Source organism: Rhipicephalus microplus, chromosome 3, assembly GCF_043290135.1.
Source record: "Rhipicephalus microplus isolate Deutch F79 chromosome 3, USDA_Rmic, whole genome shotgun sequence".
Classification (NCBI taxonomy): domain Eukaryota; kingdom Metazoa; phylum Arthropoda; class Arachnida; order Ixodida; family Ixodidae; genus Rhipicephalus; species Rhipicephalus microplus.
The window spans coordinates 111491388-111503489 of NC_134702.1; positions in this window are offsets into that span (position 1 = coordinate 111491388).

A 12102-nucleotide genomic window follows, 5' to 3' on the forward strand; every position below is an offset into this window, starting at 1 on the left:
TTTTGGGATTGTATATACGTCACATGCTTTTCGCATGTCTTTCAACTATACATTGCTGCACCGCCGCGGATGAAAACAAGTATTTTTACACCCACACACAAGCTTGAGCAGTTGAAGGTTGTTTCCCGGGGCTCTCTTGCGATTGAGTCGGCCACCACAGGGAATTAGAGTGATACGCCATTAATCCCTGCATCTAGCTGTATTCCACTTAGTAGCTCTATCGCTTGATGACAAATCGAGCGCGGGGCGCGACGCTATTGCGCACGACCATGCCTCGCGTAGCGGTGACATCAGCTGATTGCGCCTGCCGGCTTGCTTCGATTTGCTGCAGAGCAAAGAAATGTCATACCTTGAAAGATTGCGTACTGCACTATGTCAAAATGTTACTGCTTTGTAGCCATCCTATGATTCAATGAGAATTGATAACTCTGATATCACTACTGTAGAGGTTTCACACGCACCGAACGTGAAACCGCACTACGTCTGTCGTAGAAGCAGTAGGAGGCAGTCGTCTGCTAGAACAAAAACAAAACAAAGACCTGCGAAAATATTCATAAGTTGTAACTTTTTTTTTAATAACCGTTTGTCACTTTTAAAGTTATTTTGCCAGATAACATGCATTTTTTTTCAGTTTATAGCAGTGACAGATTTTTTTTTTATTTTCTTCACACAGATATCCAATTCAAATCCATTCACAGCTAAAGCCACATGTTGTTTGTCTTCTTTGTTTTCGTGGGCATGCCGTGTCGATGCGTCTCTCATGTGTTCGCTCTGCTACACACTAGAGCATGAAATGTTAAATTTACGCAAGGAAGCGCCGTTCCTCGTTCGTGTGATGTGCTAAGATTGCGCCCTATTCCCGCGGTTGTCCGAGTGCGGATCAAGTGCGAGTCGTCCAAGGAATCGGCGGGTAAAGCGGGCGCTCGAAGGACTCCGAGGTGACGGCTGACGCCTGTGGTCGCTTCCCTCAGGACAGTGTGAAAGAAACTAAAGGTAAGAGGGACACTTTTTTATGTAGACCAAGTATGCCACTCAGTGCAAGTGTGTGTTGCTGCACTCGAACCAGGCGTCGTGAAACGGCAACCTTACGCGCCTTTGCGAGTGCGGTTACCGATTGGCTTTGACAACGCTAACGCCAGCAGAGCCATGGCGCATCGGCGCGGCCTTACTGGAGCTAATTCGAGACAACTGCGGCAACATGCATGTGTATGGTGATCGATTTTTTCATATGTGCAATGTAGTGAGGAAGACGCACATGGCGCTTGCTACGCTGTTGATTAAACGAAGCCTGCAGTGCCATTTCATGCAAAGCAGCATTTTGTTTACGTTCGCGGGCGATACAATTTGTAACTTGGCTCGATTCATCTAGCCAACCGCCTAAGCGGGTTGATTAGCATACGTTCACGGTAGAGCGTTATTATGCCCCTAAACAATGGCGTGTGCTTGTTGAAAGATATAATGTGTGTGCCTAGTGTAGAGAGAGAGAGAGAGAGAGAGGTGTTCGTGCAATCTGCATGTGTACCTGCAAGACGCCTTTGCCTGTAACTAATAATGTACCGGCCAGCACCTACATTGTACGCCTGACTTTGAAGAAAACTTGCATGCACAATGTGAGATTTTGTAATCTGCCAGAGTTGCTTTTTATAAAATAATACACTGCCAGCATGTTCAAAATATGTTTCGCTGCTGTGTGGCAGGGGTGCGGTTATCACGCTGTTGTGTAGTTGCAGATGCAAGCACCTATAGTTTTGATGCGTTAATATTTCTCATCTAACTCATCAGGTGTTTGGCTGTTTCAGCACAAACAAGGCAAAGAGAGAAGGAAGACGGGTAATGACATGACCAGTGCCGACTTTTGTTTGCAGGAGAATACCCATGTTGGTGTATTTATTGTGACAGCCTTTCTGTGTTGCTTTTTTGCCCAATTTATGCAACAACACCGTTGTCAGCAATATGAGAGAGAACACTGAAATTAGCTTTTAAAGATCATGGTGACTAAATGCCTAGTAACTCACAGCACAAAGTAACAACAAAAGACATAGTATCATCAATGTGGATGAGTACAGTCTTGCATCTAAAAAATATATTGTGCAAAATGTTGCCTAAGTAAGAAACCTCTCTATGTTTGCAAATAGTGTGACGTCACTTCGAGCACCGTGCCAGCCATTCCGTCCCTCTGTGCAAGGGCTGGTTGGCAAGGAAGTTGTTTGTGACGTTCCTGATAGACCACCGAGATGTATGCGATTCTAAACCTGTAGCCTAATATATACGTAATCTTTTGTGCAGTTACATCGCTGCATCTGACACCTACAACTTATTTGCATATTTACATTGCTCCCTTAGGACCTAACACACAAACTTGTTGTTTGCATTGTCACTTCATGAATATCGAGCGGTAAAGGTACTGAGTATATGTGAAACAAGAATCTCTGCTTATTACATGAAGAAATATGAGGCCTTCGATAAAACGAGTTATACCTTTATTGACCTTGTGTACTCGTCGGGGCGATTCATACATGCAGCTTCAGCAAATGGTATCTTCCAGCCCGGTGACCTTGCAATTTTTTTCTGCACACAGCGCAAACACCGAGATGTACCCACTCGCAGATGGTCACGTCAAGTGCATATTTACCTTGACTAAAATGTCGAATCAAGTTTTTTCATCAACCGGTCCCTGCCATGAGTGCTAGTCTTCGTAAACAAGACACATTGTTATTGACACTGCACACACCACACTCAGTATTCTCAGTTGAACCGATATTCTATATACCTTTCAATGCACACTACATGCCGCAATCAACAGTGCACATTTTTGAAGACTATGCCGCTGTTGCTTGCACAGGCCACCACGTGTGTTCACTTCTTTAAGATAAACAGACAGCGTGGCAAATATTTTACCACACAGTTTACCAGACAGCTGGATGTTTGCTGACACATGCTACAGCTAATGTCGACATTGTAACGTGAAGTGTAAGCTTTGAAAAATTAAAACTTGCCCCAAACACCGCACGACTGTACCAGGCTGAGCCACCAGCGGGAATGTTTTTCCAGCCACACCTTTTACATGTGCCAGTGACATCATGCTGTGACGTACCTCAGTAGGGGCCTATCGCTGCATACTTTATGTGAATGAGGGTCCTGTTAGTGAAAGCAGGCATTGTTGATTTCGTAACTTGTTCATGCCCAACTGGACCTTCATTTGCACAAGTTGTCTGACTGATATTCAGGCGAACTTTTGTGTAATAAATTATACAGTTGGCAGTCTGTGCTTGCCCCATACTGTTGTTACTGGTGTTTCTTGTTGTTACTTTGCACTGCTCATTACTACTCACCTACACAAACTAGCCTATCTTGCCGCTGTTTTGGACAAGATGCAGCAGGCAAGTGCGATAGTGTTCATAACTCTAAATTCTCGAGAAAAATTTATCGTTTCATACTCAGTTAGTTGCATTCATATCAGTACATTATAAGAAATCATTGATTAAACATGAATCCGTGTTCCTTTACATAATGCTCACAACTTTTATATCAAATTGAATGGTGTTTATAAAAAACATGGGTTTTAGCTAAACTTCATGCTCTTTTCTCGAAGAGCTGACAAAACGCTATTGCATGCTTACTTGCCATGAATTGGACTGTGTTCTAAATACATTGCAATTCTTCACCGGGCTGCCAGCACACTTCACATTGGGGAAACATTTAATAACCATGGATTGATTAATTAAGAACGGAAAGAAAGAAGCGGCAGGCCGGGATACTTGATATTGGCATTCGTTTTGCTACCCAGCGCATTATCATGCAAACTTCCTATAGAGTGGCTATGCGTCTTGCATGTGTGTCTGTAAACCAAGAACTTTGGGTAGAACTATATTTCTCTTACAAATGGTTGCAGGACTGTAGAGGCTGTAGGGCTGCTTAGGAATGGTGGAATCCCTGGACATGTGTTCAACCTTGCTGCATCAGCTCCTTGGTGTTTTCACGGCATCTTTACAGATGTGTTGGGTGAGTAAAGTAAGCAGGTTTCAACACAAGGAAAAGTATAATATGGCAGCACCTCTTATGCGTGCCTTACATCCCAAGTATATGAAATATTTATCTTGCCTTGTGGCCTGTAATTTTTAAAGAGACACTTCTTTTTGCTTTATATTTGAGTCTTGATGCTTCGACAGCAATGTATTTGTGTTTGACAGCAAGTGTTCTTGAACAAATAACTGATCTCAATAATGACAAAACACCCTTCATACTTGGTCCTTAGCATAAGCTAGCACTTATCTGTAGCAGATTCACTGATTCATTTTTTGCTGGGATGATAATGGGCAAGTAGCAAAGGCAAGTTCAGATTGAAGTGGTCGGTGACGTCTGTTTAGGCTCTGCCATATTGCTTTGCAACCAGAGTTACTTGTGGCCACATATACAATGAAGCCACATGACGTGCATTCTAAATGAGATTACCATATCACATTTCACTGCATCTTAGTATGTTCCAAACAAATGCAGATATCATTAGCTTGCCACTATAAAGGGATCCTAAACCAACACTAGGTTGAAATTTAGTCGTGGTGTTGCAGCTGTGTATCACTCTACAATGGATACATAGCCGTGATAATTTGTCTATATGTTGTCGCAATAGTAATGTTACACACATTGTACGATACAAAAGAGGTCCTCGCTTATTTAGCCTTTTTTCGCTATGCTTCTTTCTTGTCTCTTCTTGCCATGTGCTCCTCCTCTCTGTACAAGGAGCAAGAGCAGTGGGCATACAAACATGTATTTAAAAAAAATGTTGTAAGGTGAGCACTGAGAAGCTGAACACTTCCAAAAGGCTCAAAGAGGTAAAGGCATTGTTTCTTGCTACTTTTTGGGCACCCATAGCTAGTTGTGCTGCTGCAGTTAAAAAATAAGTTAAATGTTAAAAATTGATTGGAGATGGTTTGGCACCCATAACTGCAGTTACATACAGAACTAGGTTTCAATGCGTAAGCAAAATCTGTTTACTTTAGGTCAATCCTAATGATATCTGAAATTCAGGAAATATTCACAGAAAAGCTCAGGAAAAGGCTAAGTGGTTGCCCCTTGAATGTGAAGGAGATACCCTTCTTCTAAAAGGTCAATAGACAGTCTAGTAGTCTCGATATTACATGCACTATAAAATATTCTGGTGTGGTGCTTTTCATGCATGTTATAATGAGAGGGGTTTTTAATAGAACTGTTGTCACTTTGCCCTGCATTGCTGAAATTGTTTACATAGTTATAATACATGAATCACTTTATGCCTTTTGATTTTATGCAAATGGTTTGCTTACCCAGTCGGTTCAACTTGATTTGGATCAAATCATAAATGCTCTAAAATATTTTTTACTATACAGCAGGTTTATTTTTAAAATACGCGACCATTGATGTGAATGCAGTTGGTGGCGTGCTTGAATAATCCTTCACTATCACCACTCTAACTACACCTGCTACAGTGCATAGTGTGACAAAAGTAATGGTACTTAACATTACTGGCAGCATACACTTTTATGTCTCAAAATAGGTTAAAAAGCCTGGTAAAAATGTGTGTACGTTTTTTTTTCGCTCCAACTAAATATTCGGGTTTACTCAAAGTAGCTTCCACTCTTTTAAGTTCCTCAAACTTTTAGGTGTTCAAAAGAAGTATCAATGCCATATACTTTCTTTGTCAGCCTACTCACCACTCTAATAATGAGAATTACCCGACATTACCCAGTAAAATAAAGGGATGTTATAAAAAGTAATGTCAATTCAATTGTCAAAAAACGTTGCCAAGTTACGTTTTTGTTCACTTTTCTTTTCACAATTTTGTTAAAGTTAATTTGATAACAACCCCTATAGTTTGTTTGGCATCATTTTCTGCTAGTTCTCATTATAATGTGTTCAACAAAGACAACAAACCCTTAAATTTATAGTTCTTTCCTTTACTCATGAATCTGAAACAGTGAATCTCAGTAATCTTAGCGGTGTGTGACTTGTTTTTTTTTGATCAGTTCAAGTACATGCATTTAGGTGGGAGGGCGAACTATTGCCTCCTCCTGTGACTAGCAGATTTTCTGAGAACGGACAGATGGATAATGCTGCCAAACAAGTATAGGGATATTGGAAGTAATCGTAACGTAATTGCAATCGGAATGTAATTGCCAGTAGGCAAAAAAAGGTGTCCCACACTCGCCATAATGGTAACAGGCAGCGCTGACTGACTCTTCCATGTATAAATGCACATATATACCGTACAAAATGGAAGAGGGATAGCCGCCATGGTAGCTCAGTTGATAGAGCATCGGACATGTTATTCGAAGTTCGCAGGCTCGGTCCCTGTACAGGGCAGGTTATCTTTTTTTTTCCTGCCCCGCCACGGTGGTCTAGTGGCTAAGGTACTCGGCTGCTGACCCGCAGGTCGTGGGTTCGAATCGCGGCTGTGGCGGCTGCATTTCCGTTGGAGGCGGAAATGTTGTAGGCCCGTGTACTCAGATTTGGATGCACGGTAAAGAACCCCAGGTGGTCAAAATTTCCGGAGCCCTCCACTACGGCGTCTCTCATAATCATATGGTGGTTTTGGGACGTTAAACCCCACAAATCAATCAATATCTACTTTTCCTTCTACTTTTCCTTCTTCACAATTACAACACTTCTATTCTTCTTGAAGATTTTCTGGTGTAAAAAAGGTACCTTATAATCTGAAGAGGCAAACAGAATGTGCCAGTGTACGAGTTAGCTCTTGTAGTGATTACAAGTAAGATATGTTTTGAAGAATAAATCATTCTGCCACTTGCCTAAAGAATGGCTACAGGACATGGCGCTGGATGCACTTTGTTATTTTTGAATCAAGCTATCTTGTATTCTACTTTTATAATTTATATGGGATACACATGACGGTATCACACACTTTAACGCCACAAAGATTATACAGCGAACAATGTTACAAATGCGAAATTGCATAAGGATAAGGTGAAAACTGCACCCTCAACGAGAATGTACAGAAAGCATAGGGTGCAGGCGTCATTCCTTCGGCCCGTGCTTTTCAAGTGCGAGCTGTTTTCACCTCGTTCTGACCAACTAACTAGATTGAGATGTGTTGTTATAGTGCAAGAGGATGCTCCACGGAAAACTAGGTTTGTCTCAAAGTCTGTGTGTCTTTCAATCTATATGGTGCCCGGTTCAAGAGTTCATGCAGACCAGATCGTGTAAAACAGGACCGTGTAAAATGGACCGTGTAAATAAAATAAAATGGACCATGTAAATAAACAGGATCGTGTAAAATGTCGTTTTCGTGTGCAACTGTAGTTGTGGTTGTGCTGAATGACCTTTCTTTATATACACTACATAACAAACTTGCTTCTTTAGAGTCGAGTGCATCTTCGGATCGATTGTAAATGTTTGCATATGCGAGGCCTTAAGTTTTATAAGAAATTCCTCAGTGTGCAACGAGGAAATGTTTGTTCAGCGAAAATTTGTATATCATTATATACAACTCTTAAAGCATCGTCTACAACCTTATGCAGGTTGACCTTGAGCAGAAAACGAGGAGCGGCAGCAGCCCCCAGAAAAGAGCAAGCACCCTCGAAGCTCCCGAAGCTCTCTTCGACAGGAACAGCAAGGTCACTGTGTGGCATTGAAAACCATTGCAAGGAGTGCCTTATCAGTACACTGTGCTGCTCTTTCATCGCAGAAGACGAAGTTGACCACTCCAGAGGAACTTCACGCTGTGTATTGTGAGTGCTTCAGTGGTTTTGTTTTTGTCCAGCCAGCAGTTAAGAAATCATGTGTCAGATTCAGCCAGGATGGCTAGAGGGAGTCGGGCAGGCATGTTTGGACATTTGTCTAGCCAAGTAGTGCCAATTTTCGCACTGGTCCTGTTGGAGTTACTGCCACAATCACAGAAGCTACGTCACCTCTCTAAATGTACAGATGTGTCGGGGAAGATTAGCTGCATTAGGTTTTTCTATAACTGATAGCTGCCAACATTCTTCATTATACAGGAGTTTTGTTCCTCACTTTATGGGTGTAAAGCCCTCTACAGAAAAAATGCAACACGTCTACTTCCAGAAGACTCCAAGGCCCTACTTGTAGGTTTTTTCGGCTTGTATCATAAGCACCTCATTTGGGGTACATGAACATTTTATAAACATGTACAGCGAAAATTTTGGGTGGCTGGTCGTTTTGTCGTTATCTTGTTCCTCGCAGTATTCTTAAGCATGTTGTGCATTACGTTGTCAATCTGGTTCATGTGCATAGAAGACATTACGAAGTTTCAGGCTAGAGTATGAAAAGCTTGGAAGCAAGCTATCAATAATTTTTAACAGAGTTGCTTAATCTGATACATGATACATCACTAAACTTTCGTGCGTATTCATCAATGTAAGCTCGTCTTAGTGTTATCCCAAATGAAGATGTGAGTCGACAGATGGAAACATCGAGTGGGGTAATCAGGGTGAACAGTAGAAGTGCTTCAGACAAGCTGGCCGATGTTGCGATAGGAGGACCTATTTTTTAGAAGTCACCTTGTCATTCTTGGCGTGTTAGTTTAAATGGGGTCAGTAATGACATCATCTATTGGTATAGGCGTGTGTGCCTGTTGGAAATGTTTGTCTGAAAAAAAAAACTTATAACGCAGAAGAGTGCAGCCCTTGCTTCTTTTCAAGTTAGGTTGCGCTGATACAAAGTGTTCTCCTGTTGGAGGTTGGGGGTAAGGGAAGCAGAAAAAAGATAAATGATAGAAAAGAAGAAAAAAGAAGAAAGAAAAGGGGAATGCAAAGTAAAAGTAGTGCTACACTGCTCCTACTTTGCATCCCCCCTTTTCTTCTTTTATTCCCTTGTTTTCTTTTTTCACCTTTTTTGTTACATTTGCATTGTCCCTTCTAGTGCATGAATCAATGACACATGGCTTTGCTATAGCAAAGATGCCTATGTGGTGTTGGATTGAACAGTGCATTGTACTTCATTTAGTTAATTACAGACTGATCAGTCTTGCAATAAGTGCTTCCTGTCTATCACCACACATGTTCAATTGAAAAGTTTGTGCTTGGCTGTTAGTATGCTGGTATATAGCTTGTGTCTTGGACTACTCAAAATGAATGTTATTTTGCTGCTGTTTATGGTAATGAATTTATCAAACATGAAAATATCTTGCCTTGTGAACTTTGTCGGACCTGCCTTTCTTTTTCTTTCCTATGCAGGCATTGTATGTGAGGGAGGCAGTAACAGAGAGGTGATAGCTTGAGCTTCGGAAGAATAAATGCTGGCAGTGAGGCCATTACGCATCAAACATCCCAGCCATTTTGCCAACCGTCCTAAATGTGTTTTGAAAAAAAAAATATTGTGCTCGTTTACTGTATTTTTCTGAAAACAGCAAAATGCTAAAGTATATCGCAGAGAACAAAATATTAGGCCACGTTGGTGCCTTCTGGACTTCCCAGGATGTCGTCTGGGTGTTGTTTGTAAAAAGTAAAGTGTTTCAAAAATACTGCCTCTTCTACACCAAATTCGGTCTTGGTAGTAAGTAAAGGTGCTTGTGTGTAGTGCATGAAGCTCAGTAATATTAGTGCAACTTTTTCGCCACATCAAAAGCAAGGAAACAGTTCTCTTTATATGGCAAGTTATATGATTACACTTTGTCTTAAAGTAGAAATGAATTTTTGAAGTTTTCTTATGATGGCTGTTTTCTGCATTTGATGTACGACAGCTTCCGTTCCGAAGTTCCTTATGGCCCTCAATAAGAGACTTCAAAAATCATTTTCCTCATTTAAACAAAGTTTGTAATGATAACACTTGCCATGTAACAAGAACTGTTTATTTGCTTTCAACTTACATATAAAAGTAATTTTCAATTAGACAAACACACAGCTCAAATTGCATCTCAATGTGGACAAAAACGATTATATAGTGATATTTGTAATCTGGACCTAACATTATTTTTTTCGTAAAATATAACTTCTGTGCAGTATTTGTGGCTCAAATATTCATACAAAATGCAGTATTGCCATACAAGAAATGCAAACGATAAACAGTTTGGTGGAATTCTTCAAAGCCTATGTAGCAGAAAAATTGCACTAATGTTACTTGACTTCAAATACTTTAAGAAGCATCTTTACTTAATATGTAGATCAAATTTGATGTGGCAAGAAAAAGCGGTACTTTGAAATTTTTCTCACAAATAACACCCGCACGACATTCTGCGAAATTCTGAAGGTACCGGCGTGACCACTACTCTTTTCTCTTCAAAACATTTCTGCAAATAACTATTTTCAGAAGAGTAAATAACCATCAATTTTTAAACTATACATCTGTGATGGTAGCCAGGCAGTATGGTTTGTATGTTTGGTGTAGAATAGCCCAGTGCAAAAAACAACAAATGGCTGAGCATTCTTTGACGCTCGGGAAATTTCGAAAGCATTTGTTTGTTAGCAGCAATTCAGTTAAGCCCTTGTCTTTATGCTTAGGCCCAGAAACAAAACACAAGTAACTAAAGTAGTCTTAAGAGTCATGTAGTCTCACTGTTCCAAGGCTTGTGGAGCCTAATTTAGTGCAAGCTTTACCATTTTTTTAAAATTCAGATTCAACCAACAGGTTTTGGAGGCACAGTGCATTTTCAGCTAACTTGTTTCACACCAGTTACTTAGATAAAGAGCGAAAAGAAGAGGTAAAAATACCATTTTAAAGGCATTGTAGGTAATAACAAAAAGGACCGCTTTCTTTTTTTGTGTGGTGCTTTGCCTGAACGCTGTGCTTTTTGTGGTATAGTTCATTGTCTAGTGAACATAGGCCTTAAAAACTAACATTAGCCATGTTGAGGTCGATTTCTTGGTTATAGTCATAGGAGCGATATAAATAATTATGACTTCAAACTTGATTGTTCTTTTGAAGATTTTTTCCTTGCATAATGATATTTGAGAGTCTTAGTCAATTTTGTTATAAGAAAACGTGATGTCATAATAGGGTCACTTTTTGTAGAGTCGTTCAGTTCTACCTTACCTTTTACATTCCTAATAGAGCAGTTATTTTCAATATCGGTATTTAAAATTGAATGAGCATGCTGTATGTAGTAAGGTGTAAGCACACACAGATAGCACATGCACCCAACTTTTGTGTTGGCAGTTTATTTCTGTTATTCTTGATTTATATGTGGGTTTCACGTCCGAAAACCACTATATGATTATGAGAGACGCCGTAGTAGAGGGCACTGGAAACTTCGACCACTTGGGGTTCTTTAACGTACACCCAAATCTGAGTACACGTGCCTACAGCATTTCTGCCTCCATCGGAAATGGAGCCGGGGTTTGATACCGCGACATGCGGGTCAGCAGCCAAATTACTGTTACTCTTGCTTCCCTATATTTGTGCAGTTCGGTTATAACTATCTGGCTTGCACAGATTTTCAATGGCACCTGCCTGGTCCTGCTTGCTTTCATGGTGATTTTAACCTTCATAAGTTGCATAGGTTTAACTCTCAAAATTGTTCAAGATGCCAATTTTGTGCACAAACTGTATAATATAAAGGCAGCAGATGTACATGCACACACTATTAAATGAACATTGAGAGCTTTCACTTGCAGTTCCTTAAGTTTTACTGTGCAGGAAGCGTTTAAATCATAATTTCATAAGGACATAATAATCGATTATCTCTACCATTGAAAATCGTGACAACCTAGTTATTTTCACTGTGATAAGCATGCTGTTTTTTTGATGTGGCAGAACTAATTTATACACTCATTCCTTCTATTATTCACATATGCATAACATGAAGGATTGTGTTCATTCTGTGTGTTATATTTTTTGTGCATGTAAACCATTGTGCTAACATGTGTCTCTGACATTATTTGTGCCAATTATTTTCATTTCCAGGTGCCTATGAAGGACACATAAGTTCTATCGCAGTGACCTTCGAAATTTACAGTGGTGCCGGAGCCTCAAGCAGCATTTCGCCGATCTCCACAAGGCATTCATGAGATAAACACAGCGCCACACTTTCACAGTGCTATGATTATTATTTATGTTTAAACATTTCGTTCTAAAATTGCTGTTACATTGTGCCACCATCCTGTGGCTTAGGTGGAGCTCGTGAAATTGCGGTGCAGTCACCTCATTTGTGTA